This window comes from Heterodontus francisci, chromosome 5 (assembly GCF_036365525.1).
Source record: "Heterodontus francisci isolate sHetFra1 chromosome 5, sHetFra1.hap1, whole genome shotgun sequence".
NCBI classification, from domain to species: Eukaryota; Metazoa; Chordata; class Chondrichthyes; order Heterodontiformes; family Heterodontidae; genus Heterodontus; species Heterodontus francisci.
Genome location: NC_090375.1, coordinates 86,300,930 through 86,325,742, shown reverse-complemented (window position 1 = coordinate 86,325,742; position 24,813 = coordinate 86,300,930). Strand labels below are relative to the sequence as shown.

Here is a 24,813-nt window from a genome sequence, read left to right as displayed (position 1 = left end):
TATTGCTCATCCCTAATTGCTCTCGAGAAGGATACAGTGCAGATTCTCTAGAACGATGCCCACTATGAGAAAATACCCATGCATTGAAAAATTGGGGCTGTTTTCATTAGAAGAGGAAATTATGGAATGATTTGACGGAGATGATTAAAATTATGACAGAATGATCAGAATAGATAGAAACAGACTGTTACTTGTGGATGAAGGGTCTAGAATGAAGGTAATAGATATAAAACTAATTTAAGAAATAGAGCAGAGAGTTGAAAGACTAGGGGACAAAGGAACGTGCGAAAACATTACATTAGGATTACTGTTCACATGGGGGATAAACATCAACATGGACTTGTTAGGATTTTTTTTTTAAACTGTTTATATTGTGTAATTAACCTAGGCTGATACCAATGCAGTACCGAGGGACTGCTACACTGTCAGAGATGCTGTCTTTCAGATCAGGTGGTAAACAGAGACCCTACCTACCCTCTCAGCAGGACGTAAAAGATCCCATGTTGCTATTTTGAAGTGGAGCATGGGACTTCACCCCAGTAACATGGCAAATATTTATCCTCAACTAACATCACTAGTACAGATTTTCTGATCATTACCTGTTTGTGGGACCTTGCTGTGCACAAATTGGCAAAATATTTCCCACATTACAACAGTGTCTACGCTTCAAAAATACCTATTGGTTGTAAAGCACTTTGGGATGCCCGAAGGTGGCAAAAGGTGCCATATAAAGTTAAGTTTTTTTTAAATGTATTTTTTAGATATACTACTGGGAAGTAGATCCAGATGGAGGTCAACAACAACGTTTAGGTTTGAGTGGGTGGGTAAAAAACAGTTGCATTTACATAGTACCTTATATCCTGGATGTTTCAAAGTGCTTCAAACTAATAATTATTTTAAATATACCATTATGCAAGCAAACACAGCAGTCAAATCCCCACAAATGGAATGATTTGATGACGTTGTGTTTGATCGAGGAATGTTGGTGAGACGATCATGGTGGAGTGTGCTCTACAGTGGGAAACCAAATGCAAATTAAGCGATCCTGACCTGCCTGAGGTTTGTAATTTTAACTCTTGTTCCAGTCTTACCTTGACCTTTTCATCTTTGACCTGTTACATTGTCCATGGAAGCTCAATGCAAGCACATTTTAGGAACAACACGAAGGCTTTGGAGAGAATCAAGAAGAGATTTACTAGAATGGTTCCAGCGATGAGGGATTACAGTTACATGGATAGACTGGAGAAGCTGAGGTTGTTCGCCTTCGAGCTAAGAGGAGATTCAAAATCATGAAGGAATCAGAGTAAATAAAGAGAAACTGTTTCCAATGGCTAAAAGGTTGAGACTCAAGAACGCACAAATTTAAGGTGATGGGCAAAAAAAACAGAGGCAAAATGAGCAAAAACTTTTTTATACAATGAGCGGTAAGATTTGGAATGCACTCTCCGATGGGATGGTGGATGCAGATTCAAAGTCGCCTTCAAAAGGAAACTAGATAAATACTTGCAGGAATATCAGGAAACAGTGGAGGAGTGAGACTAACTGGATTGTTCTATGAACGATCCAGCACAGGCTTGATGGGCTAAATGGCCTCCTTTTGCACTGTACTATTCTATGATTCTATGAGGACACTAGGTTCAGATGTTCCATGCGAAGAACAGCAACAATCTAACTTGGTACTGCAACTGCAAGTGTCTAGATTATGTGCTGAAGTCCTGGAGTGAAGCTTGAACACACAAACTTCCAGCTCAACAAGGCAAGTGTGCCACCAAATGATCCAAGCTCATATTTAACAATTTTGTGGCTTGGGGAGGCAAATTAATTCTCGAGAAAATCAAAAAAATTAAGCCCTGGAGCAGAAAGGGACAAACCAAATCAAGTTTGTGGCTTATGGAGGTATCTACGTCTGTAAATGGAAGTGCCATCTTATTTATGGGAGTATACAATAATCTGCTCAACTCAGAATTCACATCATTTGCAGTATAAGCTTTGCTCCTGGTCTGAGCGTCGCTAAGTAGTGCCATGATGGCTAAATCTTAGGGGTTTTTTTTGCTACACTCTGACTGGGTAGGTTTTCTGCTAATTGGAATTGAAGATAAAACTGAAGTGGGGTCACAGTCTGATTAGAGTCACAGAATCATAACCACACAGAAGGAGCTCATTCAGCCCATCGAGTCATGCCAGCTCTCCACAGAGTTTGCAGTCAATCAAACTCCCCGCCTCGATCCCCATCGCCCTGCAAGTCTATTTCTCTCGGGTCACAATCCAACTTCCTTTGAAGTCATTGATCATCTCTGCTTCCTCCACCCTTGTGGGCAGAGTGTTCCAGGTCATTACCACCCGCTGCGTAAAAAAGTGCTTCCTCATATTCCCCTGCATCTTTTGCCCAAAATTTTCAATCTGTGCCCCCAAGTCCGAGTACTATTTGTTAATGGGAACAGTTTTTCCTTGTCTAACCTATCTAAGCCTGTCATAATCTTATACACTTCTATTAAATCTCCCCTCTATCTTCTTTGTTCTAAGGAGAACAAACCAAACTTCTCCAATCTAACCTTGCAACTAAAATCCTCCATCCCTGGAACCATTCCGGTAGATCCCCTCTGCACCCTCTCAAGGACCCTCACATTCTTCCTGAAGTGTGGTGACCAGAACTGGACACAATAGTCCAGTTGGGGCCTAACCAGAGCTCTAAAAAGGTTCAGTATAACCTCCCTTCTTTTGTACTCAATACCTCTATTTATGAAGCCCAAGATCCCATGTGATTTACTAGCCACTCTCTCAATATGCCCTGCCACCTTCAAAGATCAATGCACATGCACCCCCAGGTCCCTCTGTTCTTGCACACTCTTTAGAACTGTGCCATTAATTATATATTGCCTCCCCCTATTCCTTCTGCCAAAATGGATCACCTCACACTTGTCAGTATTAAATTCCATCTGCCACCTCTCTGCCCATTCTGTTAGCCTACCTACGTCCTGTTGTGGGCAGTTCATATCATCCCCAATGTTTGCCGCACCTTCAAGTTTGGTGTCATCAGCAAATTTTGAGATTCTACTCTGTATTCCAAGAACCAAATCATTTACATATGGTAAAAAAAAAAGCAGTGGCCCCAGTAGGGACCCCTGGGGAACACCAGTGTCTACCATCCTCCATTCTGAAAAGCAATCATTTACTACAACCCACTGTTTTCTGTCCTTATCCAATTTTTTTTATCCAATTAGACAATGACACTCCTATTCCATGAGCCTCAATTTTCCTAAGGTACCACCGAAAAGGCTGGTTATCAAATGCTTCCTTAAAATCCATATAAACAGCCACCGCATTCCCTTCATCAACCTTCTCTGTTAATCAAAAAAATCAATTAGATTACTCAAGCATGATCTTCCCTTTACAAATCCATGCTGGCTATCCTTAATTAACTTGAACCTCTCTAAGTGTCCACTGATATTTTCCCTGATTATTGTTTCTAAAACCTTACCCACTACTGATGTTAAACTAACTGGCCTGCAGTTGCTCGGACTGTCTTAACACCCATTCTTGAATAAGGATGTTACATTTGCCACTCTCCAATCCTCTGGCACTTCCTCCATATCCAGGGAAGATTTGAAGATTATGGCAAGCCCTTCCACTATCTCCATCCTCATTTCCATTAGCAATCTGGGATGCAAGCCATCCGGACCAGGTGATTTATCTACCTTAAGTATAGCCAGCCTTTTTAGTACCTCACCCCTCTCAATTTTTATCCTATCCATCGCCTCTACTCTCTCTGCTTCTACTGATATTTTGTTAGCCTCCATTTCCTTAGTGAACACGGATATAAAGTACTTATTAAGTATATTTGCCTTGCCCTGCGCTTCTAAGGATATATTACCCTCTCTGTCCTGAAAAGGCCCACTCCTACTCTTACTACTCGCTGACTATTTACATGCTGGTAGAAGATCTTTGGGTTCCCTTTTATGTTAACTGCCATTTTCTCATATTCTCTCTTTGCCAGTCTTATTTTCCTCTTCACCTCTCATCTCAAAATTGTATATGGCCTGATGCTCAACTTGCTGAGTTCACCTGACATGCATCACACACCCGCGTTTTTGTTTCATCATCATCTTGATCTCCCTCGTCAATCAAGAAACCCTGTTCTTGGTTCCCCTACCTTTCACCTTTGTTGCAATATTCCTAGCCTGTACCTGAAGCATCTTTTCCTTAAAGATAACACATTGTACCAATATAGCTCTTCCTGCCATGTTTGGTTCCATTCTACCCTGGCTAGATCCCTTCTCATCGTGTCAAAGAATCATTATGGCACAGAAGGAGGCCCTTCAGTCCAGAACAATCCAGTCAGTCCTATTGCCCCACTTTATCCCCTTGGCGGTGCAAGTTTATTTCCCTCAAGTACCCTTCCAATTTCCTTTTAAAATCAGTGATTGCCTCCGCTTCCATCCCCCTCGTTGACAGCAAGTTCCAGGTCATTACCACTAGTGATCTCCCAATCTAGACAATCTACCTTATTTTGTTCCTTGCTTTTCTGCATTACTCGTCTAAACTTTATGATATGAGGATTACTCTTACCCAAGTGCTCCTTCACAAACACTTGGTTCACTTGGCCCACCTCATTTCCCAGCACTAGATCCAGCAATGCCTCTTTTCCAGTTGGGCTGAGAACATACTGATCAAGGAAGTTCTCCTGAACAGCGGCACAGTGGCGCAGTGGCGAGCACCGCAGCCTCACAGCTCCAGCGACCCGGGTTCGATTCTGGGTACTGCCTGTGTGGAGTTTGCAAGTTCTCCCTGTGTCTGCGTGGGTTTTCTCCGGGTGCTCCGGTTTCCTCCCACAAGCCAAAAGACTTGCAGGTTGGTAGGTAAATTGGCCATTATAAATTGCCCCTAGTGTAGGTAGGTGGTAGGGACAGGTGGGGATGTGGTAGGAATATGGGATTAGTGTAGAATTAGTATAAATGGGTGGTTAATGGTCAGCACAGACTCGGTGGGCTGAAGGGCCTGTTTCAGTGCTGTATCTCCAAACAAGAATCTAAACATTTTGGAAATTCCTCTACCACCTTCCAATCTACTCTAAAATTATCCCAATTGATATTTGGGTAATTAAAGTCCCCCAATATCACCACTCTACAGTTCTTGCACATCTGTGATTGTGCTACAGATTTGCTCCTTTATCTCTCTCTCACCATTTGGAGGCCTATAGAATACCCTTTTGGCTCAACTCTAACCCCCCTTTCCAGCACTGCAATATCTTCCCTGATCAGTCCTGCCACCCCCACCTCCTATTTTCCCTTCACTAACTTTTCTGAACACTTTGCATCCTTGAATATCCCAGTCCTCACCATTTTTAAGCCACATTTCCAATACTGTTATATTCCCACACGACTATTTGTGCTTGTAAATCACCAATCTATTCACTACGGTATTGTGCGTTTACATACATACATTGTAAACTTGACTTTGTATTCCTCATAGCCTTGTTAGTCTGCTCCTATCTGATATGATACCACTTCCTTTTCAAATACGAGACAACACTTTGACTCCTTTACGCACCTTATTCCTCTTTTTTACTTCTATATGCTGATGCCCATCCCCCTGCCAACCTAGTTTCTTCTTCTTAGGCAATCCCTCGGGAACGAGGATGACTTTCTTCCACTCCAGGGTTGTGGGTCCATAGGTGATTGAATAGACCAATCCTGATACTCCAGGTCCTGAAGTTCATTTTGAGGGGGTGGAACATGCCTGTGCCTGGGTTCTTTTAATGTGGGGTGGCCATTGCACACTGACTACCACACAGTCAGAGCGAAGCAAGGTCTTTGTCCATTGGCAGGAATGGCCGAGACGATTGGAGACCAGGTTCTGCTACACGGACGGGGACTAATACACACACATGGCCAGCATGTCCAGCTGGCGAGCCTGAATGCAGGCAATGTGGATCTGCGTCAGGTTGTTCTTGAAGGGGTAGCTGCAAGCCTGCTCCAAGGGCGCCTGTGACCTCTCATGGAGTTGGCAGGATTAGGCTGAAGCAGAAAAATCAGTATAACCAGTGGCAAGTCAGAGGCTCAGCAGGAGGTTGAAGTCTCTCAATCACAGCAGTGGTGGGGGAAGGGCAGTAAACTGATCAGAGTTATTGTAAATATTTAAAATAACTCTGATCAATTTAGTTTAAACCTTCCCTAACCACACGAGGACATTGGCCCCAGTCCTGTTGAGCCTCGAGGTGCAACCCGTCCCTTTTGAATAGGTGCCTCCTGCCCCAGAACTGGTCCCCAATGCCCCAAGAATCTAAAGCCCTCCCTCCTGCACCATGCCTCAAGCCACGCAATGATCCTCCATACCTTCCATTTCTACTCACGTTAGCACATGGCACTGGGAGACATCCAGAGATTAGAACCTTCGAGGTCCTACTTTTTAACTTCCTCCTTTGCTCCTGAAAATCTGACCCTAGGACCTCAATGCCTGCTCTATGTCATTTGTACCGACATGTACCACAACTTCTGGCTCACTCCCTTCCCCTACAGAATATTCTGTACCCTTTCCATGATGCCCTTGACCTTGGCACCATGGAGACAACACACCATGAGGGAGTCACAATGACGGTTACAGAAATGCCTGTATGTCCCCTAACTATGGAATCTCCTATAATGACTACATTTCTACTTTGTGCTGTTCCATCCTCTGCAGTCCCTTGCCCATTTATTTTATTTATTTAGAGATACAGCACTGAAACAGGCCCTTCGACCCACCGAGTCTGTGCCAACCATCAACCACCCATGTATACTAATCCTACACTCATCCCTACCACATCTCCACCTGTCCCTATATTCCCCTACCACCTACCTATACTAGGGGCAATTTATAATGGCCAATTTACCTATCAACCTGTAAGTCTTTTGGCTGTGGGAGGAAACTGGAGCACCCGGAGGAAACCCACTCAGACACAGGGAGAACTTGCAAACTCCACACAGGCAGTACCCAGAATTGAACCCGGGTCGCTGGAGCTGTGAGGCTGCGGTGCTAACCACTGCGCCACATTGGTGCCATGGTCTGGACTGCACTCCTTCACGGTGTCACCACTCCCAGCAGTCTCCAAAGCTGGGTATCAGTTTGAGAGTGGCACATACCCTGAAAACTCCTATACATTCTGCCGCTTCCTTCTCTTCTGGATGGCTCTTCACCTACTATCTTGAACTCTCACTGGCTGTGGGGTGACCACTTCCTGGAACATATGATCCTGGAAACCCCCTTGCTCCCTGATGCTTTGCAGTGACTGCAGCTGCCACTCAAGCTTGGAAATCCTGAGCTTGGACTCAAGCAGCTGGTGACACTTACATACGTGGTCCCCCAAGACACACGAAGTGTCCTGAAGTTCCCACATGGCACAGGAATTGCAAGCAACAGGTCTCAGCTGCCCATCCCTGATATAAGAAAAAATATCTCTTCCCTCTTTTATAATCTAGTTAGCCATTGCTGCTGCAAGGTCTTGCTGTCTTGCGTTCCCACACTCCGACCGCACCTTGATTTATAAAAGACCAGAACAGCACCCCTTTCGTCGCTGCACCGAATTGCGTCACTCACCAAATAGCCCATACTCTATCGCAGCAGTACTTGGTCAAGCTGGAGTTTGTGCGTGAGCGGAAACCTCCTGCATTTATTATACTAGCAGAAATTCAAAGACCTGAGTCAGCCCCTGATGACCATCTAACCAGTTCTAACTAAAATGTACAAAATCATGAGAGGTATAGACAGGTTGGATAGCAAGAAGCTTTTTCCCAGAGTGGGGGATTCAATTACTAGGGGTCACGAGTTCAAAGTGAAAGGGGAAAAGTTTAGGGGGGATATGTGTGGAAAGTTCTTTACGCAGAGTATGGTGGTGCCTGGAACGCGTTGCCAGCGGAGGTGGTAGACGCGGGCACGATAGCGTCTTTTAAGATGTATCTGGACAGATACATGAATGGGCAGGAAGTAAAGAGATACAGACCCTTAGAAAATAGGCGTCATGTTTAGATAGAGGATCTGGATCGGCGCAGGCTTGGAGGGCCGAAGGGCCTGTTCCTGTGCTGTAATTTTCTTTGTTCTTTGTTCTTAGCCATCTAATTAACTAAAGCTGCCTGCTAGTTGCAGATGCACAGTGTTTACCACTGACTAAGACTGTGAAAGAAACTACAAGTTAAGCTTGAAGTGAAGTTAGACGCTAACTGCAAAACTTTACTAGATTTTACAGAGATCACCCCTTAAAATTCTCTCACTCACCAAATTCCCCGAGTTATGTACTCTGTCACAGCAGTACTCCATCAAGTGGAACTTCATGCTACTTAATGAAACAAATTAAGTCAATTAGAAAGGAGAAAAATTGCAGAGACCTAACCGGTAACAAAGAAAAAAAGATCTGTCATCATGACTGAGATAACAGATACAAGAAATGCTGGTGTAAAAATGGATCATGTGAACAGTAAAATCACACCATTATCCACCAGCAATTCATCAAAACAGCCTCACGCATGTGGGTAGTAATCATCATTTTCTTCCATGGATGTTTCTGCATATAATCCAATTGTATTTAGCATTCCAGTACAGCGTACAGTAAAACTAAATTCATTAGTACTTCACACTGACGGCTTTCAATACTTCAGCCTTGAAAGAAGCATTCGGAGCATCAGTGTAACATCTGGAGGTGCCTCTCAGTTGTTTGAGTGAAGGTGTAAATCTATTTATTCTAAACAGGTGATTTCATGGCCTTTGTGCTTCTATACAGCCATGTCTGTGCATTCTAGAACTAGACATGTTCAGCACCTGATTTTGTAAAATGTATTTCTGTTATTCTAGCTATCTTATTTTCTCAGATATCCTTTCACCTGTCAAACTGGTCATTTTCTATATTGCTTGCTATTGTGGCAAGGTGCACCATTTTTGACTTGCTTACTGACAAGTTTCTCTCGATATATAAAGTTCCATAAATGTTTACTACTGAGTTAATCTTTCCATTTCCTTTTAACTAAAACAATACTCATCAGCCTAACCTCATGTTCTCAAAAGCAATATCGAGTTTCATGACTAAACATGTAATCTGGGCAACACTGGGCCAATACACCATGCCTAATGGTACAATGTGGATTAGTATCTTCAAATCTGACCACAATCCAACCTGAGACCAGTTCTTCCTATGGTGGGAAGGAGATAAATTGGCAGAGGAGTCACACTTCTAATCAAAAACAGCATGAGCAAAATAAAAAGGGAAAATGCTGGAAATATTTTGCAGGTCAGAAGACATCTGTGGAGAAGAAAGAGTTAACATTTCAGGTTGATGACTTTTGCCAGAACTGGACAAAATTGGAGATAAAGAAGTTTTAATTAAGCACAAAGGCAGGGGAGGGGGGAGAAGAACAAAAGGCAAGGTCTGGAATAGGGTGGATGGCAGGAGAAACAAAATGACAAAAGATGATAACTCACAGGGTGTGGGCATCAGTGGTACAGCCAAAATGTATTGCCCGTCCCTAATTACCCCTGCAAAGGCAACAGCGAATTGCCTTTAGTGGCTTCTAGGCTATTTCACAGGGCAGTTAAGAGTCAACCACATTGATGTGGGTCTGGAGTCACATACAGGCTAGACTGAATAAGGATAGCAGGCTTCCTTCCCTAAAGGACATTAGTAAACCAGTTGAATTTGTACAACAATCTAATAGCTTCATGGTTACCATTAATGCTAAAGTGGTCTGGGTTACTGCTGAAGTGAACTGGGTTACTCGGCTAGGAGATAGATCAAGAGAGAAGCAGTGGCAGACATTCAAGGGGATATTTCAGAACACTCAGGATAATGTCATGCAGATCCCCACCTGCCAAGAATGAGGCATATTAATTTTGTCATATAAACATTGATTTTAAACTGTTGCTGGAGTGAAAAAATGACTTGTTTGAAGATCACCAGACACTGGGCTGGAAGGACATTTGCATACTAAGAGACACTGCTTGTGGAGAGAAAGGACTATTCTCTGCTCCAATTAACCCAAATGGATTTTGATCACCAGACATTGAAGATGTAAGGAAGCACATTCCAGGCCCTGCGAAGATGATACAATCCACAGAGCCAGGACTGGTTAAACCAGCTGGTCACATGAGTAACTGGCTGGTCCAGGCTTTTTGAACTAGCCACAGCACAGTTTGAATTCAGAAAGCAGTGTGCAACTGAAGCTTGAACAAGCAAACCTCTTTCTCTCTTGCTTTCTCCCAAGCCACTGGACCCGCGGAAGACACGTAATCCTCAAGAGAGAAAAGACTCTTACATCGGAACAAGTTGAAGCGTGAACTGGGCCCCAACGAATTGCAAGAGTTACCAGCAACCAAAGACTCCACATTGAACTTTAAAGGACTGTAACTAGCAGATATTGCCTCAAACGTTCCCCTTTATTCCTTCTACTTTTTCTGTCTCTATCTGCATGTGTGTTTATCGCATACGCAAGCTAGCGTGGTCGTGTCGCATATTCATAGTCGTTAACCGGATTAGAGTTTAAGATTAATAAATTCCTACCTTTCTTGTTTACATCTAAGGAAACCGGTTTGATTTCTTTGCCTTACAATTGGAGCAATGAACAAGGATTCACTAAAGGGGAGCTAAAACACAGTGTTTTAAAAATAAACCCTGTTATGGTTAAACTAGGCAAAGGCGGAGAGAAAACCCCTAGACACCTTCTCACCTGGTCGTAACTATAAGTATATTCCTACTATAAAGAAAAATTCGAAGGGGAGGACCCACCATCCGTGGTTAACTAAAGAAGTTAAGGAAAGCATCTAACTTAAGGAAAAAACAAAGATGAGTGGCAGGTCAGATGATTGGTCAGAATATCAAGAACGGCAGAGAATGACTGAAAGGTTAATCAGGAGAAAAGATAATCGGGAAAAGTCAACATGGCTTTGTGAAAGGAAAATTAAGTTTAACCAATTTATTGGAGTTCTTTGAAGGAGTAACATGCACCGTGGATAAAGGCGTGCCCCATGACATACTGTACTTGGATTTCCAGAAGGCATTTGACAAGGTGCCACATAATAGGTTACTGCGCAAAGTAGGAGCTCATGGTGTAGGGGGTAACATATTAGCATGGATATAAGATTGGTTGGCTGGCAGAAAACAGACAGTATGCATAAATGGGTGCTTTTCTGATTGGCAGGATGTGACGAGTGGAATCCCGCAGGGGTCTGCTCCTCAACTTCTCAAAATTCATATCAATGACTTAGATGAGGGGAGCAATGGCACGGTAGATACATTTGCAGATGACACAAAGATAGGTAGGAAAGTATATTGTGAAGAGGACATACGGAAGTTGCAGACCGATATAGATAGTTTGATTGAGTGAGCAAAAATCTGGCAGATGTAGTATAATAAGGGAAAATGTGAAGTTGTTCACTTTGGCAGGAAGAATAAAAAAGCAGAGTATTACTTAAATGCAGAACTGCAGAACTTCGAGGTGCAGAGGGATCTAGGTGTTCTACTGTATGAATCACAAAAAGTTAGTATGCAGGTACAGCAAATAATAAAGAAGGCTAATGGAATGCTATCCTTTATTATGAGGAATTAAAAATGAAAGTAAGGATGTTATGCTTCAGTTATATAGGACATTGGTGAAACCACATCTTGAATACGCTCTGCAGTTTTTGTCTCCTTATTTAAGGAAGGATGTAAATGCTTTGGAGGTAGTTCAAAGAAGGTTTACTAGTTTGACACCTGGAATGAGCGGGTTGTCTTATGAGGAAAGGTTGGACAGACTGGGCTTGTTTTCACTGGAGTTTAGAAGAGTGAGGGGAGACTTGATTCAAGTATATAAGATCCTGAACAGTCTTGACAAGGTGGATGTGGAAAGGATGTTTCCGCTTGTGGGCGAGTCCAGAACTAGGGGGCACTGTTTTAAAATTAGGGGTCGCCCATTTAAGACAGAGATGAGGAGAAATATTTTCTCTTAAAGGGTTATGCGGCTTTGGAACGCTCTGCCTCAAGAAGGTGGTGGTGGGGGGGTGGGGGGTCACTGAATATTTTTAAGACAGAGGTAGATAGTTTCTTGTTCGGCAAGGGAAATCAAAATTTATCGGAGGTAGATGGAGGCGTAGAATTCGAGACACAAACAGATCAGCCATGATCTTATTGTATGATGGAGCAGGCTAGAGGGGCCAAATGGCCTACTTGTACTCCTAATTCATATGTTCGTATTATTGATACTAGCTTTTTGTTCCAGATTTGTTTAATTAACTGAATTCAATTCATAAACTGTCATGGTTGGATTTGAACTCATCTCTGGAATAGTAGTCCAGGCCTTTGGATTCCGAGTCCAGTAAAATAACCACTATGTTACCACACCTGTTTAAACTGCCAAACTCAATATTGAGTCCAAATGTCTCTAAAGTGCCGAAATGAAAAATGAGGTGCAGTTCCTTGAGCTTACATTGAGATTACATGGAGCTTCATTAGAACAATGTAGGAAGCCAAAATCATAGAGCTAGAGCGGGACTGGGACAGAGAATTAAAATAACAGGTGACCGGAAGTTTGAGATCATGCTTGCAGACTGAACGCAGGTGTTCCACAAAGCAATCAGCCAATCACCCAAATGTATAAGAGACTGCTTCATGAGCAGCAAATTCAGTATACTAAATTGAAAGAAATACAAGTAATTGCTTTTTCACCCAGGTAAACTCAAGGAACTACACCTCATCTTTCTCGAAGGCACTTTACAGCTTTCTGGACTCAACGTTGATTTCAATATTTTCAGATCATAACCTCTGCCCCCATTTCTTTTGTATAGAAGTTGTTGGTGATGATTGTTAGTCTCATTTACAGCTCCTCTAGACCCATCTTGTATTGTTGCACTTGTAACATTACCATATCTTTTTGCCTTGCATCATCCCTTTTGTCATTTTATCTCCCCTGCCTTCACAGACCTTCCCTTTTGTTCTCCGCCCATCCCTGCTAACTTTTTATGGCCTTTTTAGTTGCTCAACATCTGCTTCATCTCTAACTTTTTCCAAGTTCTAAGCAAATGTCATCAACATGAAATGGTAAATCTGTTTTTCTATCCACAGATGCTGCCTGACCTGCTGAGTATTTTCAGCATTTTCTGTTTCTATGTCAGATTTATAGCATTAGCAGAATCATGTGAACATGTTGCTTAAAAGTGGGCCATAACTTAAAAAGAAATGTGAAAACATAGAATAACTTAAAATTGAATTATTTCATTTAACATAGATGGACGGTACAATAGCCTATGGTTATAACAATGAACATGCAACTCAGATGTTAAGCGTTCAAATCCCATCATGAATTTGATAAAGCTGGTCATTTGTGGGCTAGCACCAGAAAATGACTATAATAGCTGCAAGACTGTTGTAAAAACCCAACTGGTTCACCAACATCCTTCAGGAAAGGGAACCAGTCTGGTCTACATTTATGGTCCATCCCTAATTGCCCTGAAGGCACTAAAAGTCAATCATGTAGTATGGCCAGTCCCACACTATATAGCTGACTTTTAGTGCCTATACGTAAATTAGGCATAGGTAATAAATAAAGCTGTGTACAATGGCCACCATCAATTGTACCATCAAACAGCTGGAGACTGGTATTGAAGCAGCTGGGCTGCAACAAGGACCCACTGCTCGTACCAAGCAGCAATGGAGCAGGAACAGCCGCACAAGAGTTTGCACAGTCTCCAAAGAAATCACTGTGTAGGACCCAATATCAATGCAAAAAAAGACCAGTGTCTTCCCCAGGAGCTCTCCACACCCTGAATTGCTTACTTTACTTGGGTTATCTAAATGCATTACTTCAGCATCTCCACTTTCATTCGTCTTTCTATCTTTGTGTTCCCGTCCTCTTTCTCTCTCTGTTCCCATCCCCTTTTGCTCTGACAGTTGCCGGGAGCGGGAGCGCTCAGCACAGCAGCTTTGTGGTTGGTCAGTTTTTTTTAAAATCACGCTGAGTTTCACAGCTGACAGGTGCTGCATGAGAGCGGTAACAGCGGTTTCCCATCTATGGACAGATTTGGGGTTTTCCGGCAGCCTTTTAAAAAATACCCCACTGTACTGCTCTCATGCAGCACCTGTTCACTGTGAAACTGCCTTGCAATTTTTTTTTTTTTTAAAAAGCCAGTCTGAAAGAAGACGGCAATGGGAAATTTCTCATCTCCGAAATACATCCATGGGCCAGATGGAAACCTTTGGCAGGCCGGATCCTGGCCCACGGGCCGTATGTTGGATAACTCTGATCTAGATGGGAGATCTATTTGGATGACAGTCTCCTTTCTATAAAGGAATGTACATGATGCAAAGTTTGTGGAAGTCCGTAGAACTAGTATACACTGGGTGGAGAAGAGGGCTAACAGCCTAACAATCAGTGTTGAGATACAACTATAGCTACAGTAAAACCAGGCATAATTGAGGTAAAGTTTGAATACTATAGTACAGTTTACAGTCACACAATAAAAATGTTGCTGGGTGCATTCAAATCTGCAAAGATTGGAATAGTTTATGTGCTTCCTCCCCCCACCCCAATTTCAAGCATACAAATGTGATCATAGCGTTACACCTGGTACAATCACGTACATTTTCAAATAAGACTCAAAATATGACCAACATTAATTTTGATTGTTGGTATGGATCAATCAGAAGATGAAGAAATATTTTTCAGTTTTTTTGAACTCAGGAAATTACACACAATATTGTGTAACAGTTACACTTTGGCAAAATCCTAATGACAACCCCAGAGCATATATTAAGCAAACGTGCTGACAACACTCAAAGTAGACAAGACCACTGCAAAAAAACTCCTTATTTCACACACTTCCTTTATCACTTTGGGACAGGGGAAGAAAAGAAACAAGCGATCTCAAAGCAATGTGCAAGCTTACAATGACTGGTATAGATACTGACATCTACAGGACAGTGTCTAGTCATGGAAGGCGACAGCAAAATGATGGGTTACTACAACAATTAGAGGCGCATGCTAACAATATTTTGCACACAGAAAATGCAGAATTATTTTGGATAGTATATATAATAGACTATATAATTAGTTGAAGAGCTATTTTTATAGTTATCACTATTAACATTCGATTAAGTCTGTAAACACCTAGATTTCAGACACTACTTTTAAAACTATTAAATGAAGCTCATCTCATGATTGTGCTCATGTAAATGAGAATTTGGCTGAACTTTGTGAGGCATTTAGCAGTCTGACTAACTCTCACTGTAACACAAACTAAGACAGATTGTTTATTTTTCCGTAAATGGAGGAAGAAGCTTGCACATAAGCCTGAGAGAGCCAAAAATAAATTGGAATTAGGACTACGAACCATAGTAGGGTTGAAATCAAGCCAAATATTGGATCCACAAACTTTCGAAGAACAGTTTAAAGGGGTTGCAGGAAAAATGAGTGGAGAGTTATTTTAGCTCGACAAGGAACATTTTGATATTAGTATCTTTCCTATGGAATAACCTGAATAAAATTCTAATAGTATGTGATTGTAATACTATGAATTATAGAGATCTTTTAATTCCTCCTCATTCCTTCATTTTTAAAATTTTACTCACACAGCTCAGCCAGGGAGTGATGAGTATATCTATTTTGAAAACAGCACTGATGTTAATGAATTTGTTTGTTATGTTTATGGTCTGAATACTGACTGTGCTCCAAACTTTTTTCCCCAGTTCCCACTAAGTAGTTGCTAAAAACGTAAATAGAAAAATAGAAAAAAAATTGGTCTCTAATTAGACCTTAAATATAAATACTGTACTAGGCTATAAAGAACATGAAGCATTGAACTTCAAGAAAATCTTGCATCATCCTAGTTCATCCACTCCAGTGGAAGCTCTCCATTATAAGAAAAACTGAGGCAGTAAATTGGACATCTAAGGGACAAATATATAATTCCTTGCACTTTTCCTTGCCTTAAAGTTGCCTTTGAAAATAAGTTGTCACTTTCCTTAATGGCTAAGAGGACAACTCACCACATGGTGAGAGAGCTACTGAGCCATGCAGCCAAGAAAGCTCCCAGACTTAGAAAACATAGCAAACATAGAAAGTTTACATCACAGAAGGAAGCCACTTGGCCCATCGGGTCTGCACCTGCTGAAAAACGAGCCACCCAGCCTAATCCCACTTTCCAGCATTTGGTCTGTAACCCTGCAGGTTATGCACTTCAGGTGCACATCCAGGCACCTCTAAAATGAGTTGAAGGTTTCTGCCTCTACTACCCTTTCAGGCTGTGAGTTCCAGACCCTCCAGGTGAAAAAGTTTTTCCTCATCTCCCCTCTAATCTTTCTAACCAAATCTATGCCCCCTAGTCACTGACTTCTCTGCTAAAGTAAAATTGCACCCCACCCCCCCCCCCCCCAACCAATCCACTCTATCCAGTCCCCTCACAATTTTGTAGATTTTAATCAAATCTCCCCTCAGCCTCCTCTATTCCAAGGAGAACAATCCCAGCCTATCCAATCTTTCCTCACAGCTGCAATTTTCCAGTCCTGGCAACTCCTCGTAAATCTCCTCTGTACCCAATTACATCTTTTCTATAATGAGGTAACCAGAACTGCACACAGTGCTCAAGTTGTGGCCTAACTGATGATTCATACAGTTCCAGCATAACCTCCCTGCTCTTATATTCTGTACATTGGCTAATAAAGGAAAGGATTCCATTTGCCTTCTTAACCACCTTATTGACCTGTCCTGCACAGAGATCTGTGGACATTCACTCCAAGGTCCCTCACTTCCTCTACACCTCTCAGTATTTTCCCATTAATTGTGTATTCCTTGTTTGACCTCTCCAAATGCATTACCTCACACTTCTCCAGGTTGAATTCCATTTGCCACTTTTCTGCCCACCTGACTAATCCATCGATATCGTCCTGCTGCCTACAGCTATCCTCCTCACTACCAACCACTCGGCCAATTTTGGTGTCGCCTGCAAACTTCTTGATCATGCCCCCTACACTTAGGTCCAAATCATTAAGATATAGCACAAATAACAGAGGACTTAGTACCGAGCCCTGTGGAACCCCACTAAAAGCAGCCTTCCAGTCGCAAAAACACCCAACAATTACCCTTTGTTTTCTGCCACTGAGCCAATTTTGCATCCAACTTGCTACATTACCCTAGATCTCATGGGATTTTATTTTTTTTAACCAGTATGCCATGTGGGACCTTGTCAAAAGCCTTGCTAAGATTCTTGGAGGCCACATCAACTGCACAACCCTAATCAATCCTCCTCGTTACCACATCAAAAAATTGAATCAAGTTAGTCAGGCATAATCTTCCCTTAACAAATTCATGCTGACTATCCTTGATTATCCATGCCTAAGTGACAGTTTATCCTGTCTCTCAGAACTGATTCCAATAATTTGCCAACTACCGAGGTTAGACTGACTGGCCTGTAGTTATTCGGTCTAACTCTTGTTCCCTTTTTAAACAAAGGTACAATGTTAGCAATCCTCCAATCCTCCAGCACCACACCTGTATCCAGTGAGTACTGGAAAATGATAATTAGACCTTCTGCTATTTCCTCCCTGGTTTCTTTTAACAGCCTGCATCCATTTCATCTGGCCCTGGTGATTTATCCACTTTCAAGGATGCTAATCCCATTGATACATCCTCTCTCTCCCTATGTTTATCACATCCAATACTTCAAACTCTTCCTCCTTAACTACAATATCTGCATTGTCCCCCTCTTTTGTAAAGACAGATGCAAAGTTAAGAAGGATACCAACATATTCCGCCTCTACACATAGGCTACCTTCCTGGTCTTTAATGGGCCCTACTCTCTCCTTAGTTATCCTCTTACTCTTAATGTATTGATAAAACATCTTTGGGTTCACCTTGATTTTGCTTGTCAATATTCTTTCAGGCCCTCTCTTTGCTTTCCTAATTTTCTTTTTGATTTGACCCCTCCACTTTCTATACTCCTCTCGGCTTTCTGTGGTATTGAGTTCTAGGTGTTGGACTGAAGCTTTCCTTTTCTGCCTTATCGTACCCTGTAAGCTCCTTGACATCCAGGGGGCTCTAGATTTGGCTGCCCATCCTTTTTCTTTGTGGGAACATGTTTGCATTGAACCTCTTGAATCTTCCCTTTGAATGCCTCCCACTGCTCTGACACTGATTTACCTTCAAGTAGCTGTTTCCAGTCCACTTTTGCTAAATCACTCCTCAGCTTAGTAAAACTGGCCTTATCCCAAGTTAGAACTCTAACTCCTGTTCTATCCTTGTCCTTTTCCATAATTATATTAAAACTAACTGAATTATGATCACTATTACCAAAATGCTCTCCCATTGCCACTCCTTCCACTTGCCTAGCTTCATTTCCTAAAACTAAGTCCAGAACTGCGCCCTCTCTTGTTGGATTTGCAACATACTGGCCAAAAAAGGTTTTCCTGAATGCACCTCAAGAATTCTGCTCCCTCAACTCCTTTCACACTAAAACTATCCCAGTTAATATTGGGGTAATTAAAATCCCCTATTACTACCCTATTGTTTTTGCACTTCAGAGATTTGCCTACATATTTGCTCTTCTATCTCTCTCGCTGATTGTTGTGGGTCTATTGTACACTCCCAGCAGTGTGATTGCCCCATCTTTGTTCCTTTGCTCAATCCACAGGCCTCATTTGATGATCCTTCTAACATATCATCCCTCCTCACAGCTGTAATTGTTTCACTGACCAAAATTGTCAGCCCGCCCTCCATTTTTATCCCCCTCTCTATCTCATCTGAAAACCCTGCAACCAGGAACGCTGAGCTGCCAATCCTGTCTCTCTTTAAGCCATGTTTCTGTAATAGCTAAGATATCATACTGCCATGTGTCTATCTGTGCCCTCAGCTTGTCTACTTTATTTGCTAAACTCCTTGCATTGAAATATATACCTTTGAGCACTGCCAATCTCTTATTATTTTCTAACCTTTGTTTCCTCTGCCTTCCAGACTCATTTACTAATTTTCTGCCTTACATTTCCATTTATGATTTTGTTCCATCTAAATTTACCCTCAGTTTCCCATCCCCCTGCCCAACAGCACTAGCAAACCTCCCTGCAAGGATATTTGTACCATCCCTGTTGAGGTGCAAACAGTCCAGCTTGTACAGGTCCCACCTCCGCCAGAACCAGTCCTGCACCATCTCTCCAACCACACAATCATCTGCTCTAACCACCTATTTCTATGCTCCCTAGTGTGTGGCTAGTGAGTAATACAGAGATTACTACCTTTAAGGTCCTGCTCAAACTCTAGCTGTTCACCTTTCCCCTCCAGAATGTTCTGCAGCTGCTCAGTGACATCCATGACCCTGGCACCAGGGAGGCAACATACCATCCTGGATTCACACCTGTGCCTCTCTGCTCCCCTAACTATAGAATCTCCCATCACTATTGCTCTACCAGTCTTCCTTGTACCCCCTGTACAGCTGAGCCACCCGTGGTGCCATGGACCTGGCTCTGGCTGCCCAGATGAACCATCACCCTCATCATTATTCTGAACTGAATACTGGTTGGAGAGTGGGGTGCACTCAGGGGACTCCTGCACTACCTGCCTGTTTCTTCTTGATTGTCTGATGGTCACCATTCCCTGTCTCCCAGTGTACCCTTAAGCTGTGAGATGACATCTATAAACGTGCTATCTATGTAACTCTCAGCCTCACGGATGCACCACAGTGATGCTAGCTGCTGCTCAAGTTCTGAAACCCGGAGCTCAAGCTGCTGCAACTGACGACAATTCCTGCATAAATGGTTATCCAGGACATGGGAAGCGTCCTGGATTTCCCACAATGCACAGGGTGTGCATTCAAGGTCAGAGCAGCCTGCCATTTTAATATTAATTAAAAATGTAGTTACTGCTAAAAAAACCTTATTAATACTAATAATTCTGACCAGTGCCAAAAAACCTATCAATACTAATAAAATTTACTATCAAAAAATTCTACAAACACTGATAAACCCTACTAATACTTAATACACCTTACTAGTGGTAATAGAGCTTATGTAGAAATGCAAGATAAGATTTACCAGCTATTCACTTGTTATTAATAGTTAATATTTTTAACATTTAACTCCCGTTGTTTACACTCAGTCCCTGAGCAGCAATACTCACCAACCAATCACCTTCCCTGTGATGTCACACCTTGATTTTTTTTTCTTTCAAAATGCCAGTTCTGACTGGCTCCTGGCGGTGGCTATTGCTGCTGCTGCTCTTGCTCTTTCCCGCCTCTCCCCCAGAGTTCTCGCTGCGTCTGCGCTGCTTTTAACCCAGCTGCTGGTCTCGCTCTTTCCCACCTCTCGCCTCACTTGATCCAAAGTGAGTGCTGATTCGGCCATTTACACCTACAAGAAGAGCTACAACTAATATCAGCTCTTCAGGGCCATGGGTTGAAAGTCTGCCAGGGCCCCACTTAAGATTTTTATACAGTAATCCTTGCTAAATTATGCTTATGGAAACTGAGTATGACTCTCTTATGAATCCTGTTCTGAAATGTCTCCATCAAAAATGTTAACCTGCCTTTTCCCTGACCAGATGGCAATAGATCTGCTTTCTACTTTCAGGTGTTCTGTTTTTGTTTCAGGTAACAGTTAACTGTCATTCTAATTAAACAAAGAAAGAGAATTAAAATGATCAGTAATAGATAAAATGGTAGCTAACACAAAAGTAACACACTTCTTGGGTGATGCAAATAAAGGTGGAGATGACAGTAATATATTGGAAAACGACCGTGTGCCCTGTATCCAGATTGCTTCCCAATGACATTCAATGTTGAATCATTCCAAAATTGTATTTGGTTGGCAAGGGTGGGCAGCAGTAGGAATCAACAGATTTCAGTTTATAATAGGCCACCACAGTGAACACGTTGACTGCGTAAACCTCATGACAGTGGCGTAGTGGTAATGTCACTGAACTAGTAATCCAGATGCCCAGACAAATCCCTGGGTGCACAGGTTCAAATTCCACCACGGCAGCTGGTGGAATTTAAATTCAATTCATTAATAAAAATTTGGAATTGTCTCAATAACGGTGCCATGAAACCATCATTGATTGTCGTAAAACCCATCTGATTCACTAATGTCCTTTAGGGAAGGAAATCTGCCATCTTTACCTGGTCTGGCCTACATGTGACTCCAGACAGCAATTTGGTTGACTCTTAACTGCTCTCTGAAATGGCCTAGAAAGCCACTCAGTTGTCAAGGGCAATTAAGGATGGGCAACAAATGCTGACCTTGTCAGCGACACCCATGTCCCATGAAAGAATTTTTAAAAAACACATCTTATTGGAGGCACCTGTCCCACCTCTCACCAAATAATGCTGGATGAACTGTTAAACCAGGGGTGTCCAATCTTTCCACATGAAGGGCCACATTACAAGTTTTGCCCTGCATAGGGAGCCGGTGAGCAAATTTTGGAAAGATAAAGGCATTAGATAGTTATCTTACAAATAATCAAAACAATAAAAAGTGTGCATTTTTGTGAACAAGCTTTAAATGAGAAGACTAATTTATTATCTTACTTTCTCACCACTACGTTGAACATGGATTTAGTGAAGATACCTGGCATTGTTTTTGCTTTCAGAAATGGTCAGTCTATGCCCGCATACTTTATGTAGTGATGCGGAGTATTCTGGATAGATGTCCATCTGTCAGAAGTGTTCTTGACCTTGTTTTGATGCTTTTCATTCTTGAAAAAAAGCTGTTCACAGCAAGATGTGCTGCCAAACAGTGCAATGAGTCAATGGGCATGCTTTATTAGATTTGGATAAGACACTGAGAGATCATACTGACTATAAAATATCAGAAGGTCATGCTCTGTGAAAGCTCTCTTCATGTCACTGTCATTTTGTACCAGACAGTAGCAACATGGTGCCATACTTATACATTCTCCATTAGTTTTTAAAGAGCAGTTTATTGTGCAAACATGGTCATTTTAGTTCCCAGAAAAATTGGAGAGAGCAGTGGAAATTAAATCAATTATCTTGAACAGTACAGTGAACAAACAAGTTACAGACCCACGAAAGGTAACATTTTTGATTTTCATTTCTGTATAACGTGTCAAAATTTTTTGCCTTTAATGCAAAATGTTTAGAAGAGGAGAGAGAAATAACAACGGGATATAAATGTGTAATTTCAGGGGCAGCGGCGGGGCCAGTTTTTTTGCACATATTCTATTTGTGCCTACTAAATTAAACGTCATTAAATTCATTCGCGACAATTTTTCCCTATTCTGATAAAAACATGATTTAGAGGGAACATGGTTAAATTTACAGCTTGGTGCACTGTATCTGAATTAGCCACTTCACCATGGTATGGAAATACAACAAACATTTCAAATTACCCTAATATCAGAACTCAAAATAGATAAACAAGCATGTTTTCCAAATTTAACAGAGGATGTGTAAAAACAGCAATACTATAAACTGTAAAAAATATATTTAATAGACAGTGAGGATGGATAAACACGGAGACTGAATCCACATGACCATGGGTCAGCAGCGCACTCACTATAAATGTGGATAACATGTCTTGAAGAGCTTCCGCCTTTTCCTCGTACTTTTCCTCTTCCCACAGGACTCTGTTGATGTATGACCCGAAAACATCTTCATGTATTTCCAGCTCCTCTAGCCGTTTACTGAGCCAGGCTACGAACACCGCCTCTCCACTGGGCACAGCCATGTTGTGTAGCAGTAGGATTCTGACAAACTTTTAGCTGCCTGCCGACGTGCCTGACATTCTGGCAACACTGAGTTTGACCATGAGGCAGCCGCTATAGCTGACACTTGGCGCTAAAGTGAAACCAAGTTTGAAATTCCGATTGAAAGCCAAAAGCCAACCGTCGAGGACAGAAACCGCGAAGTGAGGGGGGAGGAGGAAAGGCCAGCCCGCTGGCCAGATAGAAACCTTTGGCAAGCTGGATTCTGGGCTGCGGGCTGTATATTGGACAATCCAGTGTTAAACCAAGACCTCACCTGATCTCTCAGGTGGACATAAAAGATTCCATGGCACTATTTTGAAGTACTGCAAGGGCTCTCCTGGTGTCATGTCCAACATCTTTAAAAAACAAGTAACGTGGTCAGGTTGCCATGTTTCCTACATTACAACAGTGACTACACTTCAAACATACTTGATTGGCTGGTAAGTGTTTTGGGACATTGTGAGGTTATGAAAGGCACAATATAAATACAAGTCTTTCTTTCTTTCAATCTGAAGAACCTACTTGAAATTTGTTGCATCCCAAATATTCTTTGAATACTTCCCACTATCCGTCTGTAGATTTACCCATTAACAGTTTCAATCCAGTTTATTGTGATCAATTTAATTCTCATCCTTTCAAAGTTTGCCTTGCTTATATTTAATACTTTAGCTAGAGATTCGCCCTTCTCCCTCTCAAACCTAATATCAAATTCAAACTAACGCATTGTTTTTTTTTTGTTCTTGGGACCTCAGCATCGCTGGCAAGAGGTTCCCTTACTTTCAGAACGTTAACTACTGCTGGTTAGTTAATCATTAAATCCAGTGTGGACTGTTCCCTTATTCGTTCGAAAGCATATTGTTCGAGAAACTGTCCAAAATTCTAGATATTAATTTCCTTTACTGCTTGTGCTATTATGCTTCTCCCAGTCGATGTAAAAATTAAAATCTCCCATTATAATCACTCTGGTTTTTTTTTCTTTATATAAGGTGGCCTTTATACCCCAGGCCCCTTTTATATATTTATGTCGAGGGGGCCTTTATTATTCAGGCCCCTTCTATGTACATTTTTTTTTTTTAAACTTGATTAAAATCAAATAAACAAAAAACTCAATTAAAATGCCATTCTCGGCGTCGACAATGCACTCCAGTCCCTGCGGTGCCCACCGGTCGTGGAAGGCCTCAAGTGTACCAGCAGACACCGCATGCTCCTTCGCCAGGGACACCAGAGCGCAAATATAACCACAGAAGCTGCGACATGCATCCTCGATCTCTATATTTATACATTCTCCACTACGTCACTGCTATCAGGAGGTCCATTCACAACTCCTACCAGAGTCTTGCGATCTTTGCTGTTCTGTAACTCTACCCATACTATTCCTGCTGCCGATTACCTTTACTGAAATTCATTCTTTCGACTGCAGCAATAGGGTCTTGTTTCAATATTGCAACACCCTCTGCTTTCCCAATTTCCCTTGTCCCAACAAAAGATCCAATGGCCTGGAATAATTAGCTCCCAATCATGCTCAGCTTCCAGCCAGGTCTCTGTAATCGCTACTATATTACCCACTGAAGTGAATTTCTGCTCTTCTCACTCATTTTATTTTTTATGCCACATGCACTTGTGTACAGAGTCTTACCTGGGTAAACCAGTACATATCCCAGAAAGACAAAGGCTCAACCTCTGTACTTAAGTGACCCTGGTCAACAAATTAGGTAATACACAGTATCAAGGTAAAAGGCTTACACAAATGCAAGGGGAAATAGAAATTCAGCAGACTGGGAAAGTGAGAAACAGAACAAAAGGATACAAAGGAAGGAATAGGAGGTGCAAAAAGGAACTAGAGGGAAAATAGTGTGCAATGGATAAAGCTAAAGTAAAACTTTTTATAAATATATTATGAGACAGAGAATAGCAAAAAGACAGAGAGAGAGAGAGGCAGAGAGAGAGAGAGAGAGAGGCAGAGAGAGAGAGAGAGAGAGGAGAGAGGGCAGAGAGAGAGAGAGAGAGAGAGAGAGAGAGAGAGAGAGGAGAGAGAGAGAGGCAGAGAGAGAGAGAGAGAGAGAGAGAGAGAGAGAGAGAGAGAGAGAGAGGAGAGAGGCAGAGAGAGAGAGATGAGAGAGAGAGAGGGCAGAGAGAA

At 42.0% G+C, this 24,813-nt stretch overlaps 1 protein-coding gene across 4 annotated transcripts in view; it reads right to left on the bottom strand.

The window, feature by feature from the left end:
* rock1 (Rho-associated, coiled-coil containing protein kinase 1) overlaps positions 1–24,813 on the bottom strand; it is a 287,505-nt gene that overhangs the window by 235,808 nt on the left and 26,884 nt on the right. Inside the window, exon 1 of one of the 4 annotated variants that reach the window (XM_068031730.1) lies at positions 20,094–20,272. The exons of the other annotated variants lie outside the window; for them this stretch is intronic. The gene's annotated coding sequence lies outside the window, so the exon portion shown is untranslated. Of the gene's footprint in view, positions 1–20,093; positions 20,273–24,813 lie in introns of those variants that run through there. 4 annotated transcript variants of the gene reach the window in all.